The 21,965-nt window shown below is 37.0% G+C and overlaps 1 protein-coding gene across 12 annotated transcripts in view; it reads right to left on the bottom strand.

Moving 5' to 3' along the window:
* LOC105467643 (centrosomal protein 128) overlaps positions 1–21,965 on the bottom strand; it is a 458,395-nt gene that overhangs the window by 54,073 nt on the left and 382,357 nt on the right. The window lies entirely within an intron of this gene.

The following is a 21,965-nucleotide window of genomic DNA, read 5'->3' as shown; positions in this document are numbered from 1 at the left end:
ATAAATAAATCAGATGCTTACAAAGGGGTTTAAAATTAGAAAGCAAAGAAAAGTTCACAATTAAGATTCCACTTCATAAAGGGCCAGTACATTGTATATATTTGATTTATCTCAGAGGCTAGAAGAGCTGGATTTCCAGGGGCCTAGAAGTAGGGTCAAAACAGATGATCTGTTCATCTTAATCCTGTGTAGTAGCAAAACAAAAGACTGAACAATGAACACATAATTTGAGTTTGAATACACTTCATAATCCCTCACACCACCATATGAGGTAGGTACGTATTATTGTTATCATCATTATGCAGATGAGGCAACTGAGGACTGGAGAACATAAATAACCTCCTTACAGTCAGATGGTGGCAAAGCTGTGATGCAAATCCAAGCAGCCGAAATGCAGAAACGGCAAGGTTCTTATTAGGAAAATATTTTCATGGCAAATTGCCAGCTAAAACAGACTATATTGCAACTAGAAGCCGAAATAGTGAGTGCTTTATGTAAATTCCTAACCTCTCTCTAGCTATTAACTCTTAGCAGCTAGATTTTGAAGATGTGTCCTTGATAGGCTTATTTCTGAAAGAAAAGTTTTAAGATGAAACCATAAAGAATGTCATCTCACTGGTGTTAAAGAGTCTGTACTCAGGACCACGTGTCTAAACAGACTCTTGTGTAAGCAAATGCGCACGTGCATACACACACACAGGGTCTGCAGAGTCCTTCTGTTGATTGGAGGATGTTAAATGTCAGAGGAGTTTTATGATACTAACACTGCCTTTTCTTTTTTTCATAACATTTAACACTAGTGAAGCATACTATCTGGCCGCTAAGAGGTGTTTCAAATAAATGTTGGCTGAATGCAGACAAAGGTAGACTTATCATGTTCTAATAAACTCACTGAATCTTGACCTCTTTATTAAAAACCCAGAAGCACAAGTTTGAAGTTTTATTTATTTCTTCTAGACTAAGGGCAAGATCAAGTGGTAGAAGCAACAGTGAAATCCAGAAATCTTGTCTAATAGGCCCTGTGGCCTTTGCACCTACAGATGTGTTTGGCTATCTGTTGACAAGGGCAAAGAGTAAGCTCTCAGTTTTGCCATTCCAAAATCTTCAACAAACACTAAACTCCTATGAAGTTGAGCTGTCTGTACTGTTCCACAGTACATTTTTCCTTAGGAGTTCTTTTATTTCTGACTGCAGGGAAACTAAATAATATAGTATGACAACATAAGTAGCAGCAATTAGGAATTAAAAAGGGGAAATACATTGCAATTCTTAGATTCCTGTCTCCTGCAGAGAAAACTTAAGGAACAGATTTAGCCATAAATATATTTTAGTATTTGTACTGCTCTTTGAAAAAAAAGGACATTTATTTTCTTATTAACATATAACAACTACCATTTTCTTATAGTGTTATTGAAATCATATGTGTTTTGAGGTTTAGATGATGAATAAATTAAAGGAGATGATATCTACATTTTTATTTCAAAAATAAATGTGTGAGTTTTTGGCACTGCACACATGTTAAATAAATAAGGCTATGAAGCAGTTTATTTGGGTTCAAAAATGCAATTCTATTTCATTTGGAAACAGATCCACTGCAAAACTTTCCTGACAAATGGCTGAAAGGTGGTAAAAGGACCTGAGTAAACACGTTTCTAGGAGAGGAAGGGTGAGATCATAAAAAGGATAGACTGTATGCCTTTTCACTTGGGGTAACTCGATCCAGCACAGCTGTATTGGCTTCATAGGGCCCTGTTTTCCAAATTGTATAAGACACTCACTGGAACCAAACCAAACAGTAGCAGAGAAGAGGCCAGCAAAGTCATGGTGCTGATACACATCCTCTATGAGCCCCAGTGTTCAAAGTTGTGTGTATTTCTTGGGATATCAGAGGAGTCCTCTATTTCTAGACTGTATTTTAGAAGTGGTCTAAAAAATCAGATACCACCTTAGAAGTGTTTACATGTGTATTGAGGTAAGAGGGTACATAAGGCTTGTTAAGTAAAAATGCTTGTGAAGTTAACATGGCACTACGACATCAGTGTCTACATTTGGGCTAACATCTAGAAGAGTTTCTGTCAACAACAAATTCTATTTGTCTTCATATAACACTATTGTAGTCAAAAGTGGTAGAAGATCTTTAAAAAGCAATGATAAAATTTGAGAACAGGTAACATATCTTCACTGAAAACTGAGATACAGAACACTTTCTAGCTATTTTCCAACTCTCATTCACAGTATTTTTTTTTAAGAGAGGAACTATATGAAACACAGAATCTGCCATTTCAGATTACTGCTTTCTTATTTTTTAGATATAACCAAATTATGTTACAGCTAATCCATTATCTTACTATTAGCTTAAAAAGATGTAGTGTTTTCTCCCAATGAGTGACTTGGGTTTTTTTTTTTTTTTTCCTTTCGATAAGAAAACACCAAGAATGATTTGATGGAGAAGGGAAGACAGAGGAAATAAAGAATCATCTCTTCCACCGAGAACTCTTGAGATTGTCTCCTTTAATATCATTCTTGCCACTCCCTGATATAAAGAAAAAATAACAGACAAAGACAAATGAGGACTAGTTTAATGTTCTCTGTGTGCTGAACAATAAACTAGGCACTTACAACTGTTTTACAATGAGGGTCTTGAGATCTACAATCTACTTAATTGTAATCACTTCATTTCTTAAAACTGAACATAAAATGTACTCACAAGGGAAATAAATTTCAGAGAATTTGCAAAAAAACATTTTTTTAAGTGATTGCATGTTAAAAGTGTAAGCCAAGGTTTCCTGGAAGATACTGTGTTTAGCAATTTTTGCTATGGTGACAGGTAAAGAAACTATGCTTCTAGATACACAGGTCCCAAACACGTGTAACCAGCTGCATGATGAACAGAGGTGGAAGATATGCTTCATTGGAAATCAGCATCCCTAATTTGTGGATATTCATAGTTCCAGTAATGTTACTTACTTGTGTTTTGTGATTTTTGGAATATGACTTTGCCCTGCCCTTCTAAGCTTCAGTATCTTACTTGGAAAATGGGGATCAATGATGGTCTTTATTATTCTACACTCACAGAATAATACATTCACATTCACTCTCTTACTTGTGACTATCAAGTACTTACTTGTGATAGTCACAAGTAGGAGAGTGAATGTAAATGTGCACTGAAAAGTGTCAAGTACTTTTCAAAGCAGATTTTTGTTTTTAAAGCTGAAGCTCTGAGGTACCATCAACTCTAGTAACCTCTAAAAGGTGAAGAGGTCAGTGACAATCTAAAATTAGAGCTAATAAAAGCTAGTCAGCAGAGCACAAAGCAGAAGCAAGCCAAACTTAATTAAAACTATATCTAATATTTAGAAATGCATTTACTATTCTACAGACATCATCTAAGATGTTAAAGTAATAGAAGTGTAATAGCACATAAATTACTTTTGTACATACTGTGCCTTCCATGGAGAATGTTCCCTCCAATTTCCTTATCTGGTTAACATTTTTCCCCACAATGCTATGAGCATCTTCAAGCATACAGGAAATGTGAAAGAAATTTACAGAGCTCACCCGTATACCCACCACCTAGATTCAACTGTTAACATTATGTTTTATATTTGCTTTATCATATATCAATCCATCTATCTATCCATCACTCTGTCTATCCTTCAATACAACTTATTTTTGGGGTGCATTTCGAAGTACATTACATACATTAAAACACGTTCCCTTACCTAATTCAGCATGCATATCATCAACTCCACTTCATTATGTTTTTAAATGTAGAATTTGCATCTAACGAAAAGCACAAATCCTAAGTGAACTGGTTAACTTTTATTTTCTTTCATATGTCAGCTTAGTCATCACTTCTTCAGGGAAGGCTCCCCGGCTTTCTCTGATACTGTGAAACAATCTCTCCATTGCATCATGAGCCTCACTATGGTAACACTTATTGGAGTACTAATATTATATTCATTTGTGTGACCGATTAATGCTTGCAGCAGCAGTGGGCAATAAACATTATGAGGGTAGGGAATGTCTGTCCCCAGCATTCCACCAAAGTGCCTGACCCAGGAGAGGTATTCAGCAAATGCTACATAAACAAATGAATGAATATTATTCGATGAAGGAAAGGTTTTCACATTTATTCAGTCTGCAAATATTTACTGAAGGCCTCACTGTTCTAGCAGTGAAAAGGTAAAAACTCTCTGTCCTCAAGAACAGAAATGGGAGAGAAACTAACATGTTCATAAAATGTGATGTCATAAACACTCTGAAGAAGTGTAAAGCACGGTAAAGTGGTAGTGAGTGACAGGGTTTTTATTTTAGACACAGTGGTCTGTGACAGCCTCTCTGATACAATGGTTTTGGAGCAGACGGAGTCATGAGCATTGCTAGAGGAAAGCAATGGGGACAGGATATGTTGTGGGAGGTCAGGGTCCCCAAATGGAGGGACCGGCTGGAGCCGCAGCAGAGGAACATAAATTGTGAAGATTTCATGAACATTTATCAGTTCCCAAATAATACTTTTATAATTTCTTATGCCTGTCTTTACTTAATAATCTCTGAATCCTGTTATCTTCGTAAGCTGAGGATGTACGTCACCTCAGGACACTGTGATAACTGTGTTAACTGTACATATTGATTGTAAAACATGTGTTTGAACAATGTGAAATCAGTGCACCTTGAAAAAGAACAGAATAACAGCAATTTTTAGGGAACATGGGAAGACAACCATAAGGTCTGAGTGTCTGCGGGGTTGGGCAAAAAAAGCCATATTTTTCTTCTTGAAGGGAGCCTACAAACAGACGTGCAAATAGAAGAGATATTGCTAAGTTCTTTTCCTAGCAAGGAATATTAATATTAATACCCTGGGGAAGGAATGTATTCCTGGGGGAAGGTTTATAAACACCGCTCTGGGAATGCCTGTCTTGTGCAGTTGAGATAAGGGCTGAGATACGCCCTGGTCTCCTGCAGTACCCTCAGGCTTACTAGCGTGGGGAAAAACTCCACCCTGGTAAATTTGTGGTCAGAGCGGTTCTCTGCTCTCGAACCCTGTTTTCTGTTGTTTAAGATGTTTATCAAGACAATATGTGCACCGCTGAACATAGACCCTTATCAGTGGTTCTGCTTTTTCCCTTTGTCCTGTTCCCTCAAAAGCATGTGATCTTTGTTAGACCTTTATTAGCAGTTCTGCTTTTTGCCCTTTGAAGCATGTGATCTTTGTACCTACTCCCTGTTCTTACACCCCCTCCCCTTTTGAAACCCTTAATAAAAACTTGCTGATCTGAGGCTCAGGGGGCATCACAGTCCTACAGATATGTGATGTCACCCCTGGCAGCCCAGCTGTAAAATTCCTCTCTTTGTATTGTCTCTCTTTATTTCTCAGCCGGCCAACACTTGGAAAATAGAAAGAACCTCCATTGAAATATTGGGGATGGGTTCCCACAATAAGGATAAACTCAGGGCCAAGGCCCTAAGGAGGTCACCTGTCTGGCACTTTGCAGGAATGAATAGTGAAGAGTCTGGTGTGGCCAAGTAGGAGCTTGCTGCCAGGTGAGTCCAAAGATGTCTGGGGCAAGAGCTTTTAGAGCCTTTTTGGCCACAGTTAAAATTCTGTATTTAATTCTTATTGAGATGGAAGGTCTTTTGAGGGTTTGAGCAGAGGAGTGACATCCTCTTATTTACTCTCTAAATAAATATGAGGATGTTGTTTGGAGAGTGGACTGCTAGCCCCTCACCCCTAACCAGGAGAAGGTCTTGTGGAGTTTGGGAGTGCTGTGTGAGGGGAAGATGGGCATCTTACTCTTAGGCTGTGAACTTGCTGAACAGTAGCAGAAACTCTGAGACCCACCTCAGGGTGTCCTTTGCATAGAGCTCTGCGAAAAATTTACAGGGAGAATAGGCAGAATCCCCAGAAGGCCAATGGTGCCATACCAAATGCTCTTGATTTACTAAAAACACTCTCTCACCCCAAGACCGTGCATTTTGTCTGTAAACTTCTGAAAATGTCATGTATGTCCACAAAATGTTTTCTCTAATGTTTTTATTTGTAGTATCCTTCTGATTAAGGACAGGCAGCAAAACGTAGTAAAAAAGATAATTGATAAGAAGAAATCAGGAGATACAAGGTTATAGCTCAGCTTTGACATTGCCAATTGTATGAACTTGGGCAAACAATTTACCCCAATTTCTAAGTCAGGAAGTGGGAAAATAGGATCTGAACATCTCTAATAACCTTTTTGGCAGCAGCCGTAGTCCACTGTAGCATTAACTTCTTCCTATAGCAGGTTAGGATCTGCTTTTTAAGCTTAAAAGGCTGGAAAGAGTATGGAGAAACAAAGATTTTATAAAGAGAAAGCAAACTAAGGAAAAAAGTAGATATGGGGTTCTTGGGGTTAATATTTACCCAAGAATACCTATGGGGTGGAAAAAGCTTCGCCCTTCTATGGCAGAAAGTGAAGCTAATGACTGTGTTAAGAAAAAAAAAAAAAAAGGAAAAAAGACATTTTTGTTTCCTCGGGTGTTTATCCCATGAAATTACCAACTCCAAATATTTGTCATGGTGTATTTTTAGAAAAGATGCTTCCAAAAGTAGGCAATGAACTTGCTTTTCATTTTTTTCACTTTATAACTGGCCTAACTTAAAAAAAAAAAAAAAAAAAAAAAGATCTCACAATTTCCCCCTTATCTAAATACTGCTGATTAGCTTCTGGTTTTATTGCCACAAATGTTACTCCATACTTTTGCTTCTCTCCTGAAAGCTTCTATGCCATCGTGACTTTATACATGAAGGTCTATCTGTCTGTAATGTTCTCTATACATTGCTTAAATTAGCTCACTGATTCTCCTGCAAGATTGGGCTTGGTCACTGCCTCCTCTAACATGATAGTTAAGAGCTTGGGCTCTTGAGGCAGTCTACCTGAGTTTAAACCCTGGGTTAGTCACCTACTGGCTATGTGTCTATAGAAAAGTTCCTGATCCCTCTACAGTGGGACTCAGTTTCCTAATTTTGCAGAGTTGTTGTAAGGATCAAATACATTAACACATGTAAAGTGCTTAGAGCAGGGCTTGGCATGTGGTAAGCACTCAGTAAATGTTAGCTATTACTGCAGTGATAATACTAGTTATTATTCTGTGAGCCTTTCCTCTAAACTCTGGGTTAGGTGCCCATCCTTAGTATTTCCTGTGTGTATATGTACCTCCTATCCTGTGTGTAATTATTTTGTAATGTGTGTTTACTTGTCTCTGCAAATTCCTTAAAGGGAGGATGATATTTTTACCTATATTGCCAGTGCTGAGTACTTGGTATCACACACAAATAAATTTCAGTTTTATTAAATAAAACCTTCTTATAATAAACATACACAAAGATACATTTAGAACTTAGAAATATTGTGGCAAGAAAAATATTGCAAGATTATATTTTAAATGTGAATTTAAAAATCGACTATCTTTGAGGGACAGAGAATATTTCTCAACAGACTCAAAATTAAAGAAATAATAAAAACAAAAAACAGAACTGAAAGAAGAATGAGGGGACAGTAAAGTTCCCCATGACTTAAAGAGAGGAAGATGAGAACCAAGTCTTCTGTGGACCTAATGACATGGCACAGGTGTGAGTGCTCTGAAGAGCAATGTGCTTCCTATGGATGAGTCGACAGAGCTTTGCCCTGAGGGACAATGATGGGGACACCCCACACAGGGCAGATACTGAGAAATGCTAATCATTTCCCTGAATCCTGCAAAGCCCTGGCCCCAAGTCCTCAAGTCACTCTCAAACAGGTAATCACATTTGTCTCTTCCATATTTAACCTGGAGCAGAGGGTCCTGATAAAGAGCTCTGATTAGGAATGATCATTGTTCTGGCTGAGGTAGGGCCCAGGTTGATTTATTTAAAAGCACCTTGGTGAGGTAAACATACTTAATCTACATTCTCAAAATTAAGGGCTATTTTCTTTTTTAGAGATGTCCTATGTTCTCAAAGAGAATGACAAAATAAATTAATCATTTTCCATTACTTCACACACAGCGCTTGGATGTTGAAAGACCATGTGAACAGCTAATCCCCCTATACGGATGAGTTTCTTGTGACAGGCAGATCAGATCTAAATAGAAATCCGGCAATGTATTTTATTTTTATCATTGCGGCATTGAGATTTATTTCAAAAAGAAGTAAGATCAACTATGCCTATATTTTTAAAGTTTACTTTCATAATTAATCCTTTTTTGAACACTCAGAAACACTCTTCTGGCTCTTGTAGCAAAGTGTTTCCCTGGCGACTGCTGCCAAAGCAGACAGAAGCGGAGACTATTAGGTATATTTTAAAACCTTCAAAAATCCAGCTGCACTATCTCAAAGAATCCTCACTACCAAACGATACTTAGTTAAAAGTACCAATAATCTGAAGTTAGAGCAATCTATTTTGACAAACAATTCATCTAAACGCTAATGTTAAAGGTTGATTTTAAGTATGATTGAGATGCTCTATTAGGCTATGTCCTAAATGGCTGAACAAAGGGTATTAAGAGGGTACATATGGAGTACATGTGAGCACATGTATGTATTTTTGAAGTTGGCCTAGTGCTGAATTTTCAACCACTGGCTGAGAAAAATGGATCATGAAAACCAATGGATACAATACAGCTGACAATGTTATTTGGTGAACACATTCATCTAAGATTCGCCACAACCAATTGTTTTCCTGAAACTCCAATAGCTAGAAAGTCCTTCCCCTCCGCCCAAATGAAAGCCATGCATTCATGCAACTGGACAACAATGAAGCTTTGTGGCTGGTGGTAAGTAGGAAAAAGAGCTGGTCTCGCCAAAACAATTTCAAGTTTTGAACTCAAGCCCCCTCCCCTACTTCATTTTACATATTCAACTAAAACGAGTAAGTCTTGCAGCCTTAGTACACATTAGTAACTAAAAGTAGCCAAAACCACACAACTTTGGACATTTCAAGTGTGCTATGAAAACTCTAGAAAACATGCAATACTCTGAAAATTAGGCAAGATTCCACAAAAGCTTATTAACAGAACTGGATACGCCATCCAGTCTTTCCTGTACTCAGCAAGCATTTACTAGAACCTACTATGTGCAAATGAAATCTACAACATCTCTATGCCAGACTTCATTCTGCTAAAGTTGACCAGATTCAGCTCAAGAACATTCTTTGGGTTTCTGAATGAAAACAGGTCAATAGAGATAAACATGTACATTATATCATAATTTTTCATTAGCCATCTTTTTTTTTTTTCCCCATTAAATCGAAAACTCTTAAACAGAGGGACTATCTTAGTTTGGCTGCTAAGTAATAACATAAGTAATAAAAATACCACAGAGTGGGTGGCTTAAACAACAAACATTTTGTTCTCATAGTTCTGGAGGCTGGGAAGTCCAAGACAAAAGCTCCGGCAGATCTTATGTCTGGTGAGCACCTGCTTCCTAGCTTATGTAGACAGCCACCTTTTTGAGGTGTCCTCACATAGTCAGGAGAGAGACCATCTCTCTAGTATCTTTTGCTTCTTATATGGGCACTAATTCCATCATGCAGGCTCCATCCTCATGACCTCATCTAAACCTCATCTCCCAAAGGGTCTACCTAACTTGCCAGCTTGCAAGTTGGGCAAAATCTCAGACCCTCACGGATATACTTTGGGCAATACAATAAAAATATGAAGTATTATGTAATAGGGATTATTTAGCTCATTGACTCTAACATCCTTCTGTGTGATTCCACAATTCCTCTATTTTCATATTATTTTAGTTCTTTCTAGCACAGTTAGAAACAATTGATGAATAATGAGAAAATAATTTCCAAAATGATAAAATAGTAAAATACTTCAAGACTATGGGATCACCAAGATCTATTATGTATCTGCAAGACAGAATGGGACTTACTCTATTTTAAAAATAAGGAAAATCTCTATTTGTGTCTTCATAGAAGATCTTTTTAAAAAGGATAAATTTTTTTTTTTTAAATCAACACTTAAAAAAATTTTAAAAACCAAGATTGGGTTCAATTGACCCTGATGGTAGACTGAGAAGTAAACTACCTTTGAAAAGCTCTCAACCTTTTACCATCATTCTCAGAGTCCTCTTCATCCTCTTAGTCTCAAGTTTCTCCTCCCTGTTTGTCTGCCCAAACCACTTCTATGGAGTCTGACAGAACTTCAAACAAGAAGTACTTGTCCCATGCCACCCTCCAGTGCAGTGCCTATAAGAAGGAACCATGCTTCCTACTCAGTCCATTGCATGGGGAAGTTGGTTATCACATGTTGAATGGAGAAATGAATGAAAGGCAATGAGTGTGATGCAACAAAGGATTAACACAAGAGTAGTAAGAGGAAAAATTAGAAAAGGAAGATGAGAGGGGCAGTTTACATAATCCTAATATATCAGCAATTACACTGATTTACCATAAAAATAAAAAACAACCACTAATTTGTTTTTAACTGTTTATATAGTTTCCAAATATAATGGTTTTGTAAATCAGTCCATTTGTTGTAATTTGTTAAAATAAGAGAATTTGTCATTTGGCGAGTTCATGACTGAGCAAACTGGTCCTTGAAGATAATTCCGACAAATTTTAATGTTAACAAAAGGCTAAAATTAAGCTCCCTAGATCCTTGGACAGTTATGGAAAATAATGTGTGAGAAAGAATCTTACAACTGTTGTTTCAATAGATTAAAAAGAAAAAATCCTGGGGAGAGAAGACATGATACTATCAGTAGAAAAGACATGAAATTAAGTCTGTGAAACTGAGTAGGACAAAATCCAATAGACAGGAAAGCAGAGTAACACCAGGTTTTAGGGGACACACTAAAGGCACATTCTTGAAGGACATGTTGAAGATGGCATAAATCAGTGATTCTCAGCCATAGCTGTACATTACAATCGTCTGGCAAGCTTTAAAAAATACTTGGTCCTACCCTGGGTCAACTGAATCTGAGGGTGAGGGTGTGTCAAACTGAAATTACTGGAGTTATTAAATAAGAACTCTAAATCTAAATTTCTTACAGCCCACATGTAAAATAACTGCACTGAGTTTTGGAGGTAAAATTAATATAACACAGAGTGCCAAGGCACATAACCAGAGTGGCAATACTAGGACAGAATGCAAATGTCCTGATTAACGAGCAAAACCTTTCCAGTCCACACACTGCCCTTGTGACTAGTAAAGGTAATGCATATATCAGGGAGGATTGTTTTTAAAATTTAGAAAAGGACTTTCCCATCCATTATCTCATCTGACCTTCTGAGCAAACCTATGACACATGCAGGATAAAAATTAGGCCCATTTCCTAGATAATAGAAAACAGGCTTGGAGAGGTTAAGTGAATCGCCCATGTGAAAAAGCCAGAATTCACAACCAGGTCTTCTAACTCCCATTCACCAGAGTTGGAGAGCACCAGGCTTTTGCCTTACCCTGTCACTTAATTCCTACACTTTTGGAACCAACGTACTCTTCTTCAAGCAAAAACTAATAGAGAAGTAGGAGCTTTGAAATATTTCACAGAAAAATGAGGTTTCAGTTAGAAAGTGTTAAAACGAAAATCAGAAGTTCTTGGAAAAGAAGATGTAAAGGAAGTACTTCACAGAATCCAAACATTTTAACTCAGTGAGTCTATCTATGTTTCAGTGGCTTTCTAAAGCCACTATATGGTTAATGCCTGACAGCAATCAACCAACCATGTCAAGGCCTTTGCTGTGGATAGAAAGCATAGGTAGCAGTGAGATGCGAGGAGAGAAAAACATTGCAAAAGCTCCAGAAAATCACTTACGGAAGACCAGCTAGCAAAATAATTAAGAAGTGAGCCTACAGAGAACAACGAGGGACAGGCTGTTTTGACAGTTTGGCCTTTTACTGTTTGATGTTCAAATATAATATAATTGGGGCATATGATAGGATGAAATCATATACTAGTGTTAAATAATTAACAAGAGAACACTTTGGGTATTTATATTAATAGTGCTAATAGAACAATTTATACTCTCTCCAGCCTTTCATCTGAGATCAAAGTTTAATAATAGCTCTAAACAAACTTTATAAAATCTTGTGTAAGTGGTATTACAGCTGTTATGCAGATGCATAAAAAAAGGTCAACTGAGGTGTTTAATATCACTGACAAAGCTCAAGACATAACCAGGAATGCAATCTAGGGGCAGGCCAACTCTTCAACATTCAAAAGGAGGAAAACTAGATCAAAGTTGTTTCATGAAACTCCATTTACCAATGAGCTTAGGGCATATTATGACAATTTTAAATATGGTCCAAAAATGTCCATACCCTATTTCTTCTTACCCTGCTCAAGGTAAATATGGGATTTGATTGCACATGTTCTTCCTCTTCACTTTGTATCATTTAGTAGATACTTGCAAAGCGTTCCTTACACATATCTTCATTACTCTCACCAGTCACAAGTGGAGGATGTGGAATAGAAAGAATGCTGTGTTGCTAATCAGGACATCTGAATTTTAGCCCTAGTTTTGTCACATTTAGAAAATCATAAACTCCTTTGGCCTCTAGACTTCTCTTGAATAGTGTGAGGGGTTTTGACAAGGATTTCTAGCATTGAGTTCTAACATTATCTAAAATGTGAGAACCGTGACAGCAGGAACCTCGTCCGCTGTATGCTTTACGACAGTGTTGAGACATGGTAGGGACTTAATAACTCATACATAATATAATATGATTAAACTAGGGTAAGTTGTTTGATAGTAACTATTGGCAACATAGAAATTTTGTGAAGACCCCAGATTTTTAATTCCTCCTATATTAGACTAAAGTCTACTAGGGAGACGAATTTTGTTTTGTTTTGTTTTTTTGAGATGGAGCTTCTCTCTTGTTGCCCAAGCTAGAGTGCAATGGCGTGATCTCAGCTCACTGCAACCTCCGCCTCTCAGGTTCAAATGATTCTCCCGCCTCAGTCTCCTGAGTAGCTGGGATTACAGGCGCACGCCACCACACCCAGCTAATTTTTTGTACTTTTAGTAGAAACGTGGTTTCACCATGTTAGCCAGGTTAGTCTCGAACTCCTGACCTCAGGTGATTCACCCTCCTCGGCCTTCCAAAGTGCTGGGATTACAGGTGTGAGCCACTGCACCCTGCTGGGAAAGAAACTTTTAAAGATGATCTAGTCCAGCCCAATCATGAAAAATAATAATTGAAATTCAGAAAGGTTAAATAATTTGGCCAGGGTCATGTGCCTGGCTATGGTGGAGACATGACCAGTATCTAGATTTTCTGACTAATAATCAGATACTATTTTTTATCATATCACTTTCCATCATTTAAAACTAGTCATATAATAATTTTCAGCTAAAGACTGAAGGGAATTTGTTAAAATTAGATGCACAAAATGCAAATTCTCCATATCAGATTTTCATTAAAGACTATTTAAAATGTGTATAAAATATACTATTCTCACCTACTATATATTGTGAGTGTAATACAAATATCTTGTTTTACAGTTAAGTTAGGATCTTAAAAAAATATCAAATATACTATCATTACTCTGAGATTTCACCCAGATAGGCTTCTTAAAGAGAGCAGAAAGCATTTCTTATATGTGTTGTATTTTACAGAAAGATACTGCCATTGTGCTTTATAATATACATTCATATTATCTTTACAATATAAAGCAAGAGCTTTTACCAAGAGAATGCATTGTTCTTAATATTGTTTAGAAAAGGCCTATAAAACACATTATCAAGCAAGGAAGTTAGAAAGGCAGTATGACTACTTATCAGCATCAAATACGACGAGGTCAGACTGACCTCCAAACGCTGAGCAATTCAATAATACTAAATTCATCTGCTGGTGAAGTTGCATTCATTATGTAATTTCTCAGTGATACCTTTCCTATGTCATCATGTTTATGAAACATGTGACAGGGCTGTAGAAAACCATTTTTACAGGCTGAAAGAAGCCTCACATTTTTTAAGTTGGTCATCACCTTCTGCCACAAGGTTGTAACTCTGCATAAACAGCCCACTTGTTTTAGCAGTATTTTCTACATTTGACCATAAACAATCATGTTTCAGAAGCTTAACCCTTTGAAGATATCCCCATTACTGGAAAACGTACATAGCTTAATACTGACTAACATAGAATATGGGCTGTGTATTTTGGGATAGGGTGGAGAAAGGAGAATGTCTAGATTGTTTCACCCAAGATCCCTCATGAGAGATTCATGAGGATATTTCCGTTTGCCCTCGATGCGAATATACAGAAGGTAGACCAACATTAGAGCAGTGGGAAACTTGGCAGAACGGGCTAGGACAGGGTTTGTGCAAAACCTTTTTCCGGTTTCAGTTTGAATGGGTTCCCAGGAAGTGTCAAGTCTGAACAAATCCAAAATTTTACAATGTAGCTCAGCCAAAACTGCTGGGATTCACCTGATTCTGGGTCAAAACTGTAACAGAGCACACTGCGTTTTATTTGGTGTAAAGCCAATTGGACTGAACCTTTCAGGCAACTTCAATGAGAGGCTCATAGCCTTGGCAAAACCAAAAATGAACCTAGCTTGATCTTTGGTTTTAAAGCAGCAAGTTCTGGCTTTGTAAAGAGATAAAGGCAAGTTTTCCTTAGCTTCAAGATTCTTACAAATACTTAAGAGAGGCATTGCAAATAATTAACAGTTATTTGGCCAGATCTACATCATCAAGTCAGTTGTTTCCTGAGTTTAACAGTGGCACTTTAGTAAGTACTCTAACTCATTTGGGTCTATATATTCCTAAGTGCCCTAGAGCGCAATTTAGTGTCCTAACAAAGAGTGATGGCTCTTCAACTGCAGTGCCTGTAGAGTGATTTGCACATGCAGTAGGATGAAGCACAATTAGTGTTAGATCCAGGGTAAAAAGGGAAAAAAATTATCTACTAAAAAAAAATACAAAAAACTAGCCGGGCTTGGTGGCGGCGCCTGTAGTCCCAGCTACTCGGGAGGCTGAGGCAGGAGAATGGCGTGAACCCGGGAGGCGGAACTTGCAGTGAGCCGAAATCGCACCACTGCACTCCAGCCTGGGCGACAGAGCGAGACTCCGTCTCAAAAAAAAAAAAAAAAACACAAAAACTCCAACAGCAATTGTCTACTCCAACACAGACAGGTGAAGTAAGTATCTATGACATTACTTAGTCTGTAAGTTCCATAGACACATGGGCATCTTCTTATAATCTTGGACACCTAATCTTGAAGCTCAGCTAATGTGTACAGTTCAGTGAATCTTTCAGAGATATGCTTCAGACTTTACAGTGTTTTTAAAAGAAAAGTCGTATTTCAAGAGTTTTCCAGTGTTTTGTAACATTTCTCAATATAGGCATATGAGTATATATTTTTCTCTATACAGCTTTAGGTTAGGATTTACCCCATTTTAAGTTGTGTTAGCTCTGTAAGTATATTTTGAAAATAAGGGAGATAAGATTTCTTTAAGTATTTGGGAAGCTGATTAAATGCTGACTATTTGCAACTACTAATTACACATTTGCTCTAAGTCAATGGTTTTCAAAATTAAGTTTTAAAGCTATGTATCTCTCGCACACACACGTTTTTAAGTTATCTAAATGTTTTTAATCATAAGCTTAAGTAGTTGCAAAGGATGACATTTTCTTGCAATATTGTAAAGAATGACGTTTTCAAATAAAACTCATTCATATAAATAATATAAACATATCTAGTAAACTTTAAATAACTCAGCAATTTGTTGCCACCATTTATCCACTTATGAAATAAATATGACCAGTTAAAAGAGATTTTTTTTCTGTTCCTTTTTTCCCTTCAGTTTATACTAATATAAAATATATTTATGTCCATAAGTGTTTTTATCATTTTGCTGTACTTCATCCTTCTCTGTAACAATGTATATATATAAACATAGAGAAAAAAAGTAGTTTTTAAAATTTTCTGAGACCATAAAGCTCTATGTTATACATTTTTATAGACTGGATTAGCATTATAATTAATATTAGGTATATTACAAATTTTGAGAAAAATTATTAAATGTGAAATGTAAAAAAAAAAAATCCAAAGCTTCCAAAAAGTATATCTCTTAATGGAATAAATATAGCTTCCTCTTCTCCCACACTGAGTTAGTTCACATAACCCTAGCTGAATGTTAATTTTTGTTTGAATAAGACAGGGTTTCATTTCATTTCTATTCCTATTATTTCTATAGATTTAATCACAAATCTTGTTCACATAAAAAGTACATGAGAGGCCGGGCGCGGTGGCTCAAGCCTGTAATCCCAGCACTTTGGGAGGCCGAGACGGGCGGATCACGAGGTCAGGAGATCGAGACCATCCTGGCTAACACCGTGAAACCCCGTCTCTACTAAAAATACAAAAAACTAGCCGGGCGAGGTGGCGGGCGCCTGTAGTCCCAGCTACTCCGGAGGCTGAGGCAGGAGAATGGCCTAAACCCGGGAGGCGGAGCTTGCAGTGAGCTGAGATCCGGCCACCGCACTCCAGCCCGGGCTACAGAGCAAGACTCCGTCTCAAAAAAAAAAAAAAAAAAAAAAAAAAAGTACATGAGAATGAAAGTTTTGTTATAACAATGTTACTCAATTCTTGAATGTTTTCCTACTCTTATGGTAAATATTACATAGTGATCTGTCATCAAAATTAATTTTAATAATCTATCAGCCCTACGAAGTTCTCTTTTGACTTTGTTGAAAGCAAAGAATGAGAAACCGCCTGACTTACCAAAGGACTATAATGCAGTTATTTAGACCATTTACTTCCTATTTCTCGAAGGTATGCCAAAAAGGCTTTATTTGTCAAGATTTATCATGTAACTGTTTTTCTTTTGTTTAACTCAACATATACAGGAAAGGTTGAGACAAATAAAAATCTTGCTAACTTTAACACTATTCTATTAGTGTAATATTTTTGATCTATTTATTTTATCTTAGCATTACATATGGTTCCATAGAAACCCCAGGCCTACAGATTGGCAAAGCCAGTCCTCGCTGTCAAACCAATCAGCCAAATCACGCTTGCTTTATGGTACAAAAAGGGTCTGACTTCATTTCTCAATTAAATGGAATGGTGTTAATGAGTGTCCTTGTGAAAACTGTCTCACTTTTGAATCACAATTCTAAAACAGATAAATAGGTAAAGCATGGAGCTCTGCTAGAGTTTGTCACCTGGATGAAATAAGACACTGCTGCCTTTAATGATTTCTTATCAACACTCTCTTAGCTTTGATTTCTGGAGCTATACATCCTTTGATTATAGTAGAGTAGTGGAAGAGGTGAGGTTATTAAATAAAAATGTCTTCACCTCCCTCCCCAATAAACAGAATATATCTAATTCAGCACACCTCAACCCCAGTATCCCATGTATCAAATACAGCTCTTTGTTCTTAACAAAAATATATGTGCAACTAAGAAGGATAAGAAGTCTTACCTTGGGGCCTTGATTAAAGAAGGCCAGCAGGCACAGAAATTTTTTTTGTTTGTTTTTTGTTTTTTTTTGTTTTTGTTTTTTTTGGAGACGGAGTCTCGCTCTGTCGCCCAGGCTGGAGTGCAGCGGCCGGATCTCCGCTCACTGCAAGCTCCGCCTCCCGGGTCTACGCCATTCTCCTGCCTCAGCCACCCGCGTAGCTGGGACTACAGGCGCCCGCCACCTCGCCCGGCTAGTTTTTTGTATTTTTTAGTAGAGACGGGGTTTCACTGTGTTAGCCAGGATGGTCTCGATCTCCTGACCTCGTGATCCGCCCGTCTCGGCCTCCCAAAGTGCTGGGATTACAGGCTTGAGCCACCGCGCCCGGCCTAGAAATCTTAAATTACCCCTTTGCTTGGCACCTTAAAATGTCTGGGGGAATTTGCTTCATGGAACTCAGGATGGGTGAGAAGTAGGCCTGTTTTTTTTTTTTTTTTTTTTTTTAAATAAAGTGGGAGAAAGTCAATTATGAAAGGTACGATGGCCTTTCAAAGCAGAGTCATTTTAGGAGAAAGTGTATCTAGAAACTGAAGCTATAAAAACCAATTCTCAGTTAGCTGGGCGTGGCGGTAGGCACCTGTAATTCCAGCTACTTGGGAGGCTGAGGCAGGAGAATTGTTTGAATGCGGGAAAGGGAGGTTGCAGTGAGCCGAGATGGCACCACTGCACCCCCAGCCTGGGTAACAGAGTGAAACTCCATCTCAAAAACAAAAAACTATAAGCCAATTCTCTTAAAACTATTTGTGCCTGACTACCTCTTGGAAGATCTCTGTATACTCCCAGGGTCATGCCACCCCAGTTAGAACATGCTGTTATTTACCAGCTGTCTTTGAACATTCCTGTTGGGGTCAGCATTAATCATTTTGCAGTAAAAAGCTTTTAAAAAGTTATACTAACATGTTTCAATTCCCTTTAGTTTTTAAATTTTTTTTGGTGACATATGTCATTGATACAAAATTATAAGTAAAATATATACATACAGTTTAAAGAAAATGACAATCGGTGGTTTTAGTGTCTCCCTGATTGCTAATGAAAAATGTCTTCTCGCATGTTTCTTTTTCAATAGAGATGCTTGCTTATGCCCTTTGACCTTCTTTTGTCCCTTTTAAAAGCTTGGATATCTTTTTCTAATTGTTTTTTAGGCAATAAGATTTGGACACAAATTGGTAGTCAGTTATATCTGCTACAAATATATTCTATGTGTGACTTTTCACTCTTTTTATGTCATATTTTTATTTGGTTTACAGAAGTTCTTAATTTTAACATGGTAACTTGAGTCACTTCTTTTATATGATTCGTTATTTCAATGCCTCGTTTGCCTTTTTTTTTTTTCTTCAGAAATCTCCTTCAGTGCCAGGGTTATGAAAATATTCAACAATTTTTTTTTGTTCTAAAAATCTTATGGTTTGCCATTCACATTTTGGTTTTCTTTCTTTCTGTCTTTTTAAATTATACTTCAAGTTCTGGGATACATATGCAGAAAGTGCAGGTTTGTTACACAGGTATACATGTGCTGTGGTGGTTTGCTGCACCCATCAATCTGTCATTTAGGTTTTAAGCCCCACATGCATTAGATATTTGACCTAATGCTCTCCCTCCCTTACCCCCACCCCACCGACATGCCCCGGTGTGTGATGTTTGCTCCCTGTGTAAATGTGTTCTCATGTTCAACTCCCACTTATGAGTGAGAACAATACATTTTTGCATCTGATATGAGATAGAGGTTCAGTTTAATATTTTTAATACCATCTATGGAAAAGTTCATCCTTACTCCGCCGATATGTGATGCCATTTGTGTCAGACATCAGGTTTCCACATGTAAGTATTTCTGTTTCTGGGTTCTCTATTCAATTACACTGACCAACTTATATATTCCTTTGCCAAGACAACACTATCTTAATTTCCATAGTTTTAATACATTTTGATATATGTTTAAGAAACCCCCCCCTCCTTACCTTGTTCTTCAGAAATTTCTTGGCTAGAGTGTCTTCTCTATAAAACACTTGTGACTCTTTTTAAAGTTTTTTTTCTCTTATGTACTTCAAATTTTTTGTTACTTTTGCGTTGGTATAGTGTTAATTACATTTTCTTAGTAATTGTTGCTTGGAGTTAGAAGTAAAATATACTGTTTTTTAATCAAAGAAATTGATAAACTCTATATTTTTTCATAATTTAACTATGAATTCCTTGGGCATTTTATATAAACAAGAACAGTATTTGCAAATATCAGTTTTACTTGCACTGGCTAGGACCATCTGCACAGTGTCTAACAGAAGCTGTGGAACAGCACATCCTTTGTTCCTGATCATAGAGGAGGATATCAGCATTTCGGTGCTAAGGTGATTTACCCATAGACTTTTTTTCATATGACCTTTATGAGATTAAGAAAGTTTCCCTCTATTCTTAGTTTAATAGAAGGTTTATGATGATGATGATGATGATGATGATGATGATGATGATGATGATGGTGGTGGTGGTGGTGGTGGTGGAATCAATGCTGCTTATTCATTTATGGGGATGGCCTTTTCAAATTTTATTTCTCCCTAACCTGTCACTATGCTATAAATTACATTGATTAATTTTCTAATGTTAAACCAACTTGTTTAACTCAACTGAACTGCTGGAACAAACTCAACTTGTTCATGATGAGTTATTCTTTTTAAACATTCCTAAATCTATTACGCTAATCTTTTGTATAAATTTTTGCATTTGTGTTCATGACTAAGGGTCTACATTCCCTTACTTATTCTTATGCTTGGTTGTAGCACAAACGCTATGCTCACTCAGGATATAAATTGGGCATGTTCCCTCTTTTTCTAGTCTCTGGAAGAGTTTTGTAAAACTGAAATTATCTGCCCCTAGAACATTTGGTAGAACTTATGTATAAAATTATTTGGGCTTGGTATCCCTTTTCTGATTAAATTTTAATTGACTAAAAATAGTTGATTAAAATTATTTTTAAAAAATTTAGTCATGCTATTTCTTCTTCATTTTTGAAAATTATATTTTTCTAGGAATTTATTTCTCTAATTTATAATTAGAAAATTATTCAGAATACTTTGCTATGTGGTTAAATTCTCCAAGACCTATAGTTATATCCTTTTTCTCCAATCATAATGGACAATGGTCTTTTTTACTATGATTCGTTGGTCAAACAACAGACTTCACTTTGTTAGCCCTGTCTATTGCATGTTTTTTTCCTATTTCATTAATTTTCAGTCTTTATTTTTTCCCTTCTTGTGTTTTCTTTAGGTTTTACTCTTTTAATTTTCTTTTAATATCTTAGGTTGAGTGACAAGCTCATTAATTTTTATCCCTTGTTTTTTAACATAAGCACTAAAGCCTTTACATTTCATCATAGATAACACTACTACTATATCCCATATATTTTAACACATTAATATTTTAATCATTCAGTTCTATACAAAATTTACCCTACATTTTTTGACCTGTGAATTGTTTAAAAGTTTGCTTTGTAATTTCTAAAAGCCTATGGTCTATATGGTTATTTTTTTGAATCTTAGAGCTAGATATGACTACGTCACTAAGTTCTGGTCCATGGATATGAACAGAAATGGTATGTGCAACTTCCAGTTTCCACTATTTTCAGTTTCCACTACAGGGGAGTTACATGCCCTCCCTTTCCTTCATTTTTCTAGTTAGTATGCAAATATAAGGGCAAGAGGTGGCATAGGCATTGGATAATGAGGACAGAGCAACAACATATTGAGGATCATGGTGCAAAAGACAGAAGGAACAAAAGGACAGAAGGAACGTAGTGTTCTAACACCATGGGGACACTATCTGCCAATGGATAGCTTATGTTTGGATTAGCACATGAGATAAATTAATTTTTAAGTTACTTAACCCACTATTATTTTGGGTGTTTCTCCGACTTTAACTAATACAAAGGTATGAGAATCAACATTATCATGGTATTAATGGAAATGAAAATAAAGACATATTTAAAGGGTGATATGAAAAACTGCATTTATATCACCAAAGTGAATTGCCTTACAATCCCTTTCACTTCCTGAAAGGACCCTTACTGTAGTATCTATATTTTCTTTTCCCCCATGACCTCCCACTTACTAAGTTTGCTAGTTCCTTTCTCTAAACAAAGGTATGCACTTTGCCTTTGCATGCACTCTGCTCTGGCACCAAACTGTCCCTACTCCTAATTTTCCAAGCACACTTCTAAGGCTGGATTCCCTTCAATGTGTACTTTCCCTCTTCCTGCTTGCAGTCTCTTCCTATTCCACACCGTCCTGCACACTGTCACTACATTTATAGACCCCATCCACCGCACCACGATCCCTCATTAAAAGCCACCAATGGCAGCCTATTGGTGTAATACCTATGCTCCCACTTTCTACCTCCCAACCTTGTAATGCAGATGGCAGAAAATGTAAGGTGATCACAGCACTCTTTCTGGAAGAGCAACCAGAAAAAAATCCTTCCCAACAGAATGTTTCAGTAACTAGTACTGACCAGTATGAACTAACATTTGGGAAGGACCTATTTAGATTCT

Source organism: Macaca nemestrina, chromosome 7, assembly GCF_043159975.1.
Source record: "Macaca nemestrina isolate mMacNem1 chromosome 7, mMacNem.hap1, whole genome shotgun sequence".
Taxonomy (NCBI): domain Eukaryota; kingdom Metazoa; phylum Chordata; class Mammalia; order Primates; family Cercopithecidae; genus Macaca; species Macaca nemestrina.
The sequence above is the reverse complement of the archived record's forward strand: the minus strand, read 5'-3'. Positions and strand labels throughout refer to the sequence as shown.